Raw genomic sequence first — 13,054 nt, forward strand, 5'->3', positions numbered from 1 at the left:
CATACACACACACACACACACATACATACACACACACACATATACACACACTTTAAATTCTAGGCTACATGTGCACAATGTGCAGGTTTGTTACATACGTATACATGTGCCATGTTGGTGTGCTGCAACCATTAACTCGTCATTTACATTAGGTATATCTCCTAATGCTATCCCTCCCCTGTCCCCCATCCCATGACAGGCCCCGGTGTGTGATGTTCCCTGCCCTGTGTCCAAGTGCTCTCATTGTTCAATTCCCACCTATGAGTGAGAACATGAGGTGTTTGGTTTTTTGTCCTTGTGATAGTTTGCTGAGAATGATGGTTTCCAGCTTCATCCATGTCCCTACAAAGGATATGAACTCATCCATTTTTATGGCTGCATAGTATTCCATGATGTATATGTGCCACATTTTCTTAATCCAGTCTATCATTGATGGACATTTGGGTTGGTTCCAAGTCTTTGCTATTGTGAATAGTGCCACAATAAACATATGTGTGTATGTGTCTTTATAGCATCATGATTTGTAATCCTTTGGGTATATACCCACTAATGGGATGGCTGGGTCAAATGGTATTTCTAGTACTAGATCCTTGAGGTAATGCCACACTGTTTTCCATAATGGTTGAACTAGTTTACAGTCCCACCAACAGTGTAAAAGTGTTCCTATTTCTCCACATCCTCTCCAGCACCTGTTGTTTCCTGATTTTTTAATGATTGCCATTCTAACTGGTGTGAGATGGCTCTCATTGTGGTTTTGATTTGCATTTCTCTGATGGCCAGTGATGATGAGCATTTTTTCATGTGTCTGTTAGCTGTATGAACATCTTCTCTTGAGAATTGTCTGTTCATATCCTTTGTCCACTTTTTGATGGGGTTGTTTGTTATTTTCTTGTAAATTTGATTGAGTTCTTTATAGGGTTCTGGATATTACCCTTTTGTCAGACGAGTAGATTGCAAAACTTTTCTCCCATTCTGTAGGTTGCCTGTTCACTCTGATGGTAGTTTCTTTTGCTGTGCAGAAGCTCTTTAGTTTAATTAGATCCCATTTGTCAATTTTGACTTTTGTTGCCTTTGCTTTTGGTGTTTTAGACATGAAATCCTTGCCCGTGCCTATGACCTGAATGGTATTACCTAGGTTTTCTTCTAGGGTTTTTATGGTATTAGGTCTAACATTTAAGTCTCTAATCCATCTTGAATTAATTTTTTATAAGGTGTAAGGAAGGGATCCAGTTTCAGTTTTCCACATCTGGCTAGCCAGTTTTCCCAGCACCATTTATTAAATAGGGAGTCTTTTCCCCATTTCTTGTTTTTGTCAGGTTTGTCAAAGATCAGGTGGTTGTAGATGTGTGGTATTATTTCTGAGGGCTCTGTTCTGTTACATTGGTCTATATCTCTGTTTTGGTACCAGTATCATGCTGTTTTGGTTACTGTAGCCTTGTAGTATAGTTTGAAGTCAGGTAGCGTGATGCCTCCAACTTTGTTCTTTTGGCTTAGGATTGTCGTGGCAATGCGGGGTCTCTTTTGGTTCAATATGAACTTTAAGTTTTTTTTTTTTTCCAATTCTGTGAAGAAAGTCATTGCTAGCTTGATGGGGATGGCATTGAATCTATAAATTACCTTGGGCAGTATGGCCATTTTCATGATATTGATTCTTCCTAACATGAGCATGGAATGTTGTTCCATTTGTTTGTGTCCTCTTTTATTTCACTGAGCAGTGATTTGTAGTTCTCCTTGAAGAGGTCCTTCACATCCCTTGTAAATTGGTATTTTATTCTCTTTGAAGCTATTGTGAATGGGAATTCACTCATGATTTGGCTCTCTGTTTGTCTGTTATTGGTGTATAAGACTACTTGTTATTTTTGCACATTGATTTTGTATCCTGAGACTTTGCTGGAGTTGCTTATCAGCTTAAGGAAACTTTGGGCTGAGACAAAGGGGTTTTCTAACTATACAATCACATCATTTTCAAACAGGGACAGTTTGACTTCCTCCTTTCCTGATTGAATACCCTTTATTTCTTTCTCTTGCCTGATTGTTCTGGCCAGAACTTCCAACACTATGCTGAATAGGAGTGATGAGAGAGGGCATCCCTGTCTTGTGCCGGTTTTCAAAGGGAATGCTTCCAGTTTTTGCCCATTCAGTATGATATTGGCTGTGGGTTTGTCATAAATAGCTCTTATGATTTTGTGATATGTCCCATCAATACCTAATTTATTGAGAGTTTTTAGCATGAAGGGCTGTTGCACTTTGTCAAAGGCCTTTTCTGCATCTATTGAAATAATCATGTGGTTTTTGTCTTTGGTTCTGTTTATATGCTGGATTACATTTATTGATTTGTGTATATTGAACCAGCCTTGCATCCCAGGGATGAAGCCCACTTGATCATGGTGGATAAGCTTTTTGATGTGCTGCTAGATTCGGTTTGCCAGTATTTTATTGAGGATTTTTGCAGAAAGTTAAAAAGGATATCCAGATATTGGACTCAGTTCTGCACCAAGCAGACCTAATAGACATCTACAGAACTCTCCAACCCAAATCAACAGAATATACATTCTTCTCAGCACCACATCGCACTTATTCCAAAATTGACCATATAGTTGGAAGTAAAGCACTCCTCAGCAAATGTAAAAGAACAGAAATTATCACAAACTGTCTCTCAGACGACAGTGCAATCAAACTAGAACTCAGGATTAATAAACTCACTCAAAACCACTCAACTACATAGAAACTGAACAACCTGCTCCTGAATGACTACTGGGTACATAATGAAATGAAGGCAGAAATAAAGATGTTCTTTGAAATCAATGAGAACAAAAGCATAACATGCCAGAATCTCTGGGACATATTTAAAGCAGTGTGTAAAGGGAAATTTATAGCACTAAATGCCCATAAAAGAAAGCAGGAATGATCTAAAATTGACACCCTAACGTCACAATTAAAAGAACTAGAGAAGCAAGAGCAAACACATTCAAAAGCTAGCAGAAGGCAAGAAATAATTAAGATCAGAGCATAACTGAAGGAGATGAAGACAGAAAAAAATTCTTCAAAAAAATCAATGAATCTAGGTGCTGGTTTTTGAAAAGATCAACAAAATTGATAGACCACTAGCAAGACTAATAAAGAGGAAAAGAGAGAAATATCAAATAGATACAATAAAAAATGATAAAGGGGATATCACCACTGATCCCACAGAAACACAAACTACCATCTGAGAATGCTATGAACACCTCTATGCAAATAAACTAGAAAATCTAGAAGAAATGGATAAATTCCTGGACATATACACCCTCCCAGGATTAAACCAGAAGAAGTTGAATCCCTGAATAGACCAATAACAGGCTCTGAAATTGAGGCAATAATTACTAGCCTACCAACCAAAAAAAGTCCAGGACCAGACGGATTCACAGCCGAATTCTAGCAGATGTACAAGGAGGAGCTGGTACCATTCCTACTGAAACGATTCCAATCAATAGAAAAAGAGGGAATCCTCCCTAACTCATTTCATGAAGCCAGTATCATCCTGATACCAAAGCCCAGCAGAGACACAACGAAAAAGATAATTTTAGACCAATATCCCTGATGAACATCGATGCCAATACAGGTTTCTACACATAAGGAAAGATCTTTCTGTAATCTTAAACAATCACACAACTCATTTATTCTCTTTCTACATAGACTTGTAATAAAGTCCTCTGCAAGAAGTAAAAGTCTTTATGAAAGTTAGTACCCCAACTTCCCCTGGAGGTTTAGCCCATCCTCATGTCTTCCCTTGAGAACTAAGGAATGGTTTGAAACAGAGCTTAGTGGCTTAACAGAATACAAGTCTATTATCTCAGTTTCCAGGGCTCTTTCTGTTGTTTCTAGAAATCTCAGAGCTAAATGTGTGTTGCCCATCTCTATGGCATACAGTTTAGACATTTATTTTACGTAAACTCGACCTTATCTTATTTCTCCTACTCTTATTATTTCCTCCTGATTTTATCTCTTAGTTTTTGTATTGTGGATTATATACATAGTTTTGCAATCTGCTTCAACTCCTTTTTGCAATAACATGAATATAAATATTATATCAATAAATATTGAATGAATGCACCAAACTAATTATCTGTCAGAAAACACTCCCAGGCCTATTCACTTTAAAGTCAAGTTCACACTTGTTTCTAGGACTATTTTGTTTATGCAAATGACTCAAAATATGTCAGTAAAGCTGGGTTTTTGGAGTTATTTCCCCCTTATATCAGCATCTTTTGTTTAGCTTGAAAATAAAATGGAGGTTAAATCTGTTCTGAATTTGCTCAATTCTATTTATTTTTGTAAATTTCTCACCCATTGACTGAATTCAACCACCCTCCTGACTCCTGCCACCTTCAAACAATTCTCATGTCATCAGAGGCCACATTCTCTCTTGATTAATTTTCTAATTTGTTCCTACCTCCTAAGAGAAAGGGAAGAACTTAGTCTTCAGAAGGCTATTCCGCTGCTTCTTTATAAAAACCTTACATGGAACTGCTATAGATAATCATTAAATAGCCCGTCTCATTTATTTCATCCTGATGAGTTGGCTTCAAACACTTTAATCTTTTCCCATTGGTCCTGTTCCCTCTTTCATCACATTCCAAATCTGTTCTAGAGGGAAATACTTTGGAAAGGGCTTTTAAATCTTTTATATCACTGGTGAGTCATTTGGCAAAATATTATAATAACATATCATTAATTGGATCTTGGTGGCTCTCAAACAAGCCAGTCAAGCTCCTGCCCCTGGGCTTTCACACTTGCTATTCATTTTCTCTGTCTATAATGCTATTCCTCAAAATATCTGCATGGCTTGCTTTTCTTCCCATGGGTCTCTACTTTTATATCATCTTATCAAAAAGCCTCTCCTAAACACCCTATCTAAGTTATCAGCCCCCTTCCCCACCCTATTCCACTTCCCATTCTCTTCCAGGCTTTAGTTTTTCTCCAGGGCACCTATTACTATCTTGAGTTATTATGTATTTACATATTTAGTAGTGAATCAAGTGTCTCACTCTCTAGAACATACACTCTATGAGGACAGGACTTTGCCTTTTTTTCACCATCTAGAACAGTGACGGGCACACAGTAAAACTCAATAAATATTTGTTGTAATAAAGGATGAAACAATGAATAAAGTCAATCCAACCGACATAGGCCTAGAGCCTGAAAGAAATCAGGTACAAGCCCATTTTTTTGAGTTCACTGCTTCACTCTCTGGTCTGATACAGTATTCCCATTAGCCATAGGTAGATATCACTTCAGTTGAGTAAAAAATTTAGACACTGAAGCAGACAGACAAAATTACTTATCCCAAGTTGCTAAGGGGATAAGTAACAGTTAAGTATAGTAATAGCACACAACTGTGTGCTCGGTGATGTACAAAGGACTATAAAACATACAGAGAGGTAGGCTTAAAATGTAGTGCTTAAAATCATGGACTTTAGGAGTCAGAGAGACCTGGGTTCTAATGTCAGCTCTGTCACATTCTTGCTACGTGACCGTGGACAGTTTCTAAGTTTCAGTTACCTCATACATAAAATAAAAGCAATACTACCTTTTTCAGATTCACAGTAAAGAGTCAATGCCATAATCCACAGAGAAAGAGTGAGCAAATTTAACATCGTATTGGTGAATGATAACCAATGGTAGTTAAAACTACTACTATCATTCAATGTATTATTATTATAAAATTACAGTTAATTTCTGAGACAACTAGAGACCAAAACAATAAAGTATGGGACCAAGAACCAGAATGTATCCTGTAGACTCTCCATAATCTACTGTCACCATTTGCAAGTGTAATTCTCCATTTTTAGACATATGAACATGGTGTAACAGAAAAAGAAGAATCTTTAGAGCTAGGAAACTTGGATTTGAGTGCCAGCTCTAATACTTTTCTCATGGGTGACTTTGGGCAATTCATAACCATGCTGAGATACATTTTCCTCATATATAAAATGGAAATAATATTTAAATCAAAGGGTTCTAATGATTAAATGAGGTACCACATTATGAAAATTCTCAGCACAACATAGTACCTTTACAAAGTAGGAATTCAATAAATATAAGCTGAATTAAAATCTGATTTATTTACTGTCCCCAGTATAACCTGTCCTTTCCCATACCATTCCCCACCCAGGAATGCATATATGTCAATTCCCCTCTACATCTACTTAAATTCTATCCAACCTTTAAAGGCCAGTTCAAGTTGCAATGCCTTATAGTAAATGCTCCGGTGCTTGGTACAGGATAGGTTCTTTAGGGCCAAAGCACCTATCCTACAACTGTTGAGAATATCAAGTTACCAATCCTTGAAGCTAGAGCCACAACAATGGGAATTGTCCTTGGCTATAAAGAGCTGCAAGCCCAAGGATAACACCTTAGCAGGGAGTGGCCCAAGGCCAAAGACTGCCTGATGAAGGAATTCAAAAGCCTAGCCCCCTTGCTTCAATTTGGGATAATCATCCAGAGGTCCATCCTAACTCCAGATCTCCCTGTAAGATCTGCTGAGGCCATAGGCAACTACATTATGGGTCAGCTTCTACTTCTGCTCAATTTTTCCTTTCACTTTTCTTACTTCCTTATAGGCATATTTGCCAAGAGCACTTCCCAATAAACCTTATGCATGCAACTCCTCATTTAAAAATCTATTCTCAGCTGGGCACACTGGCTCACGCCTATAATTCCACCAATTTCAGAGGCTGAGGCAGGTGGATCACCTGAGGTAAGGAGTTCAAGACCAGCCTGGCCAACATGGTGAAACCCCGTCTCTACTAAAAATGCAAAAATTAGCCAGGCGTGGTGGCAGGCACCTGTCATCCCAGCTACTCAGGAAGTTGAAGCTGGAGAATCCTTTGAACCTGAGAGGCAGAGGTTGCAGTGAATCAAGATCATGACATTGCACTCCAGCCTAGGCAAAAAGAATGAAATTCCATCTCAATAAATAAATAAATAAACAAACAAACAAAATAAAAATATAAAAAATAAAAATCTGTTCCTAGGAACCCAAACTAAGATACCCCCAGAAATCATTTTATACCATGTATATATATATCACCTTCCCTAGCCAAATTTTACATTCCTTGAGGGCAAAGCCAGAGTCTCATACTTACTCCATTTACTCCCTTAGAATGGGACACACCATAGGTATTCAATGAAGATTCTGGATTGATTCTATTGGTTTGCTAACCACTAACCATAGCATTAAAAAGCAATCCATTTTCTTTTTTTTCTTTTTTTAATTTATTATTATTATTATTATTATTATTATTATTATTATTATTATTATTATTATTTGAGACAGAGTCTCACTCTATTGCCCAGACTGGAGTGTGGTGGTGTGAACACAACTCACTGCAGCCTCGACCTCCTGGCTCAAGCAGTCCTTCCACCTCATCATCTCGAGTAGCTGAGACTACAGGCATGCGGAAAATGTCCAGCTAATTTGTGTAGTTTTTGTAGAGATAAGGTTTTACCGTATTCACCACGCTGGTCTTGAACTCCTGAGCTCAAGTCATCTGCCTGCCTCGGCCTCCCAGAATGCTGGGATTACAGGCGTGAGCCACTGTGCCCAGTTAGCAGCTCATTTTCATGAAAAAAAAAAAAAAAAACAAAGACTGAGCTTTTTAACAATGCAATGTTGTTTCCTCCTAGATATCCAGTCATAGCATACTGACATAAAATTTATGAGACAGTAAAAGAAAAATGGTTGTGTAGAAACAAAAACATATAAGGTGACATTAGAAAATAAATCTGGAGAACAGCAGAGGTATCTTTCTAAAGCCTGCAAATTTGCATTGGCTCAATCTATGGGTACCAACAACAATTATCACTTGCCTAAACTTCTGTACTACATTTTCTTCAGCTATTCTCCATTCTCCATTGTGGTCCCAGGCAGCAGCAGGGAGCAAACTTTTTTTTTTTTTTTAGAAATAGGGTCTTGCTCTGTCATTCAGGTGCTGGAGTGCAGTGGTGCAATCACAGCTCACTGCAGCCTCAAACTCTTGGGCTCAAGCAATCCTATCACCTCAGCATCCTCTAGCTCCTCAGGCTCACACTACTATGTCTGGTCTGCTTTTTTTGTTTGTTTGTTTGTTTTTCTTTTTTTCCGTAGAGACACGGTCTCGCTTATGTTGCACAGGCTGGTTTTGAACTAATGGCCCCCAGCAGTTCTCCTGCCTTGGCCTCCCAAACTGCTGGAATTACAGGCATGAGCCACCACACGTAGCCGAAACATTTTAATATTGTGAGTGTGTGAGTATATGTATACCTTGTGTGTGTATATGTGTACGTATACTTTTAGAAACTAGAGAAGATATCTTAGATTCATGAAAGCAAAAATGTCTGTGAATGAATTTGAAATATGGTTCATCAAAAAAAGCAAAAACAATGCAGCCATTATTTCCATATCTTCCTTTAGCCTGTCCTGATGTTTTTTTAGCAAACTACCAGAGTTAGTACAAATAAATGCTTTAATTTATTCATTTCCAAACAATTTGCATAAATTATAAGAGCAACAATCATTGCCTTTATTGATTTAAATACGAAGCTATCCCATGTCTATACCAAATATTTTAAGAAATAACAATTACTGAAATTAAGACTAAAAATTTGTGTTCAATAATATCAAAAAGTGTAATTTTTGTCACCATAAGCATTCTATTGAAAATAATTTAACTAATATAAAACTATTATGATAATGATAATTATAATACTTACAGATAATAATTATTGAATATTTACTATTTTCAAGACACTTAAGTACATTACATTCTGACAACAACGATAACTACCCTCTACAGGATACTTTCTGCCAGGTATTGTTCTAAATATGATAAATGTATTATCTCATCTAATCTTCACCATCATCTTGTGAGGCTGGTATGAGATGATATCCTTTTTATAAGAAGAGAAAGAAAGACTCAGTGAGGTTAAGTAACTCTCCTAACGTCTCATAGCTCAAATGGTGAAGTCAGGATTTGAACCGAGGTTTTTTTGGCTCTTAAAACTATGGTCTTAACGTAAATATGGCCACCTGATGATGCAAACAAGCATCAATTTTATAGTCTGCATAGTGTGGCTGAGAGTGACAAAATGTGTATTATTCCCAGCTATTCTTTCCTTCAACAGGTATGTATTTAGAGTTTACCGTGAACCAGATAACAATCCTAGGGCCAAGAATCCTTGATTCTTCCTTCTGTTACTTCACCCACATCATTCAATCCATTACCAAGGTTTGTTGAGTTTGATATAGCATCATAAATTGGGGAGAGAGGAACACTGCCTTGCACAGGAAGGTCAGAGAATACTTCTTTGAGGATGAGCACTAATGCTTACCACAATTTCAACTCCTGAACTTAATATATTGTTTTTTTGGCATTGTCCTCTCTCATATACCTGGTTGTCATTCAGATAGGTCACTGTTTCAGTTTGCACTGGACTCAACAAATCCAAATGGTCTTAGCAGGTACTGCCCTTGTAAGTAAGAGGAGTGAGCCAGGCTTGTGGCACATCCTGTAAAATAAATATTACTAGTGCTGATGTTTTGTTCACCTTTTACAAAGAACATTATCCATTTAGGTTGAGTCTATCAAGAATGGAAAACAGAAAAGAAGCTTCCTGCCTTATGAGACATTTTGTTGAACAATTCAGGTATTATGATATATACAAAGAGACCGATATTATAGCCCATTATGTGCAGTATGAACTATCTATGACTGATTATATCGCTGTATGTTCTGGATGTTGAAAAGAAAATCAATAAACATGAAGTGCAAAAATAGATTCCCAATTGAAAAAATCCCCCATTGAGAAAAACTGAACTGAATTTGGATAAAGTAAAATATTTCAATGTAAATCTATCACCCTACCCATAACTTCATGGAAACTCCAGGCTGAGTTCAGCCCCCAAGAAACAAACAAACCACACACACACACACACACACACACACACATACACAAACACACACACACACACACATATACACATACACACACACACACACACACACACACAGCAGTCTAGGCATCATAAGTCACTTTAAGATTTTTACATTTTTTATTACTTTAAAATGTATCAGAATCCCTATTTGAAAAATCATATTTAACCTTGATGAAACCATAGAGTATTTCCCAATTTAAAGCAGGTATTTTACAGTGGTGGGGGCACCTTTTAGGTTATAAACAATCAATACTAGTATTAGTCCAAAATTCTTAGATTATATAGCCTATTTGGTTGTGCTGTATTCTATGTTTATTACAAATATGCACTCTAATTCTTGCCCCTGACCCTGTAAGAAACAAATAGATTATTCATATATTTACCAAATATTTACCAGCAGCCTATAATATGTGTGGTGCTATAAAATGGTAGTAATTATAAAAGACTGCCTTCCACTTATAGGAATTTGTAATAGAATCAAGGAAATACCACAAGTATGAAAGTCTCAATAGTATAAGAGGAAATGTAATATGATATTTTCATTCATACAGATTACATTTATTGAGTTCCTACTATATGCCAGAGCTGGCAGTTTGAATGCAACAGTGAGCACGATAAATATGATCCATGGCCTCATGGTTCATATAGTCTAGTTAGAAAGGAAATCAATTAAACAAGAAATTGCAATATAATGTGGTGAGTGCTATGGTAAAGGAAAGGTACTCTGCTATGACGCACTCAAACTGAAACTTAGAGCCTTAAGGTATGTTTTCTAGAAGGCAGAGTATTTCAGGCAGTGTAGGCTTCACTTCACAGCGTGTGCGAAGATCCAGAGAGGTGAGAGGCAATTAAAGTCGGCAAGTAAAAGCATGCAACAGTGAGAAAGATGCATTCAAGGAATTGAAAGTCCAGTACAGCTAAAGCAAAGGATACAAATAAAAAATTAGGAAGAGATGAGGCTGGAGAAGTGGGCACGGGTACTACATATCTTGTATAACATGTTGACGATTCTAGGCTTTAATCTGAAGGCTATGGAAAACCACCAAAGGATTTTACAAGGAGCAGTACCAGATCTAAAAGCAGCTGGTAGGTAAAAAATGGATTGCATGGTGGAACAAGGAGACACAGGGTGAGCTGTGTAGCAGTTCAGTGGAAGAATTAAAGTGGACATATACAGGATAAATTGGGGGGCTAAAGATGACAGGGCTTTGTGATTAACTCAACATTAGTATAGGGAACAGTAAGGAATGACTTCAAGGCCTCCAGCTTGAGCAATTGGGTAGATGGTAATGTCATTTACTGAGATGGAGAGAATAGGAGGGGGAATAGTCCACAGATGATGACAGCTTGAACAAGACATAATATGCTGATAAGTAGCATCCACATATGGAAGCACAGAAAAGCAAAGGATCCCTTCTGACACTGAGATATGTTAATAGAGTCAGCACTTGAGCTGGGTGGGATTTTAGGAGAATTGGTAGGGTAATAAACAACTGAAAGGCACATTTAAGGAATGGAAAATGATCATGACTGTTTAGAATATAGGTTTTCTTTTAAGGTATCCTGATAATAGAGATGCAAATGCATACTGGGATTTAAATACAGAGGACTTTGAAATTTATGGTAAAGACTTGAAGCTAATATCAAGATTTGTAATGCAGTATTCCCACTAATAAGTATGGCCTTAGTTAAGTCATTTAATCCTTCTTTCCTAAATTTTCTCATTTATGAAGTGAGTAGCTTTCAGACTTTTGGATTTCATGGATTTGTAAAATTTAAAAAGTTCAGGGTGGCAGTTAGGTACCATGGCTCACGCCTGTAATCCCAGCACTTTGGAAGGCTGAGGCGGGCAGATCACTTGAGCTCAGCATTTTGAGACCATCTTGGGCAACGTGGCAAAACCCTGTCTCCAGGAAAAAAAAAAAAAAAACAATTAATTAGCTGGATGTGGTGGCGTGCGCCTATAGTCCAAGTGACTTGGGAAGCTGAGGTAGAAGGATGCAGTGGGTTGAGTTCATGCCACTACACCCCAGCCTGGGCAACAGAGTCAGACCCTGTCTCAGAAAAAATAAAAAATAAGAATAAAAAGTGGGGGATGGGGGACATGAAACAACAAATGGTTGCCAACTTCATTTTGCCAAGTATGGACATTAAAAACAATAAGCAAATAAATTACTATCTATTAATGCTGTCACTATATAAAATAAAAGATATTTCAAAACAAAGTTCAAGATACTTTTATTATTATTATTATACTTTAAAGTTTTGGGGTACATGTGCAGGTTTGTTACATAGGTATACACGTGTCATGGTGGTTTGCTGCACCCATCAACCCATCATCTACATTAGGTATTTCTCTTAATGCTATCCCTCCCCTAGCCCCCTCCACTGACAGGCCCCAGTGTGTGATGTTCTCCTCCCTGTGTCCATGTGGTCTCATTTTTCAACTCCCACTTAAGAGTGAGAACATGTGGTATTTGGTTTTCTGTTCTTGTTTTAGTTTGCTGAGAATGATGGTTTCCAGCTTCATCCATGTCAAAGGACATGAACTCATCCTTTTATATGGTTGCATAGTATTCCATGGTATATATGTGCCACATTTTCTTTATCCAGTCTATCATTATGGGCATTTGGGTTGGTTCCAAATCTTTGCTGTTGTGGATAGTGTTGCATAAACATATGTGTGCATGTGTTTTTATAGTAGAATGATTTATATTCCTTTGGGTATATACCCAGTAATGGGATTGCTGGGTCAAATGGTATTTCTGGTTCTAGGTCCTTGAGGAATCGCCACACTGTCTTCTACAATGTTTGAAGTAATTTACACTCCCACCAACAGTGTAAAAGTGTTCCTGTTTCTCCACATCTTCTCCAGCATGTGTTGTTTCCTGACTTTTTAAAGATGGCCATTCTAACTGGCGTGGGATGATATCTCATTATGGTTTTGATTTGCATTTCTCTAATAACCAGTGATGATGAGCTTTTTTTCATGTTTGTTGGCTTCATAAATGTCTTCTTTTGAGAAGTGCCTGTTCATATCCTTCAGCCACTTTCTGATGAGGTTGTTTTTTGTTCTTGTAAAATTGTCAGACTGGTCTT

General features: G+C 37.5%; 1 protein-coding gene across 1 annotated transcript in view; it reads right to left on the bottom strand.

Moving 5' to 3' along the window:
* The window catches only part of IL1RAPL2 (interleukin 1 receptor accessory protein like 2), a 1,300,423-nt gene that overhangs the window by 446,013 nt on the left and 841,356 nt on the right, over positions 1–13,054 (bottom strand). The window lies entirely within an intron of this gene.

The sequence above is a fragment of the Piliocolobus tephrosceles genome, chromosome 12, assembly GCF_002776525.5.
Source record: "Piliocolobus tephrosceles isolate RC106 chromosome 12, ASM277652v3, whole genome shotgun sequence".
Lineage (NCBI taxonomy): Eukaryota > Metazoa > Chordata > Mammalia > Primates > Cercopithecidae > Piliocolobus > Piliocolobus tephrosceles.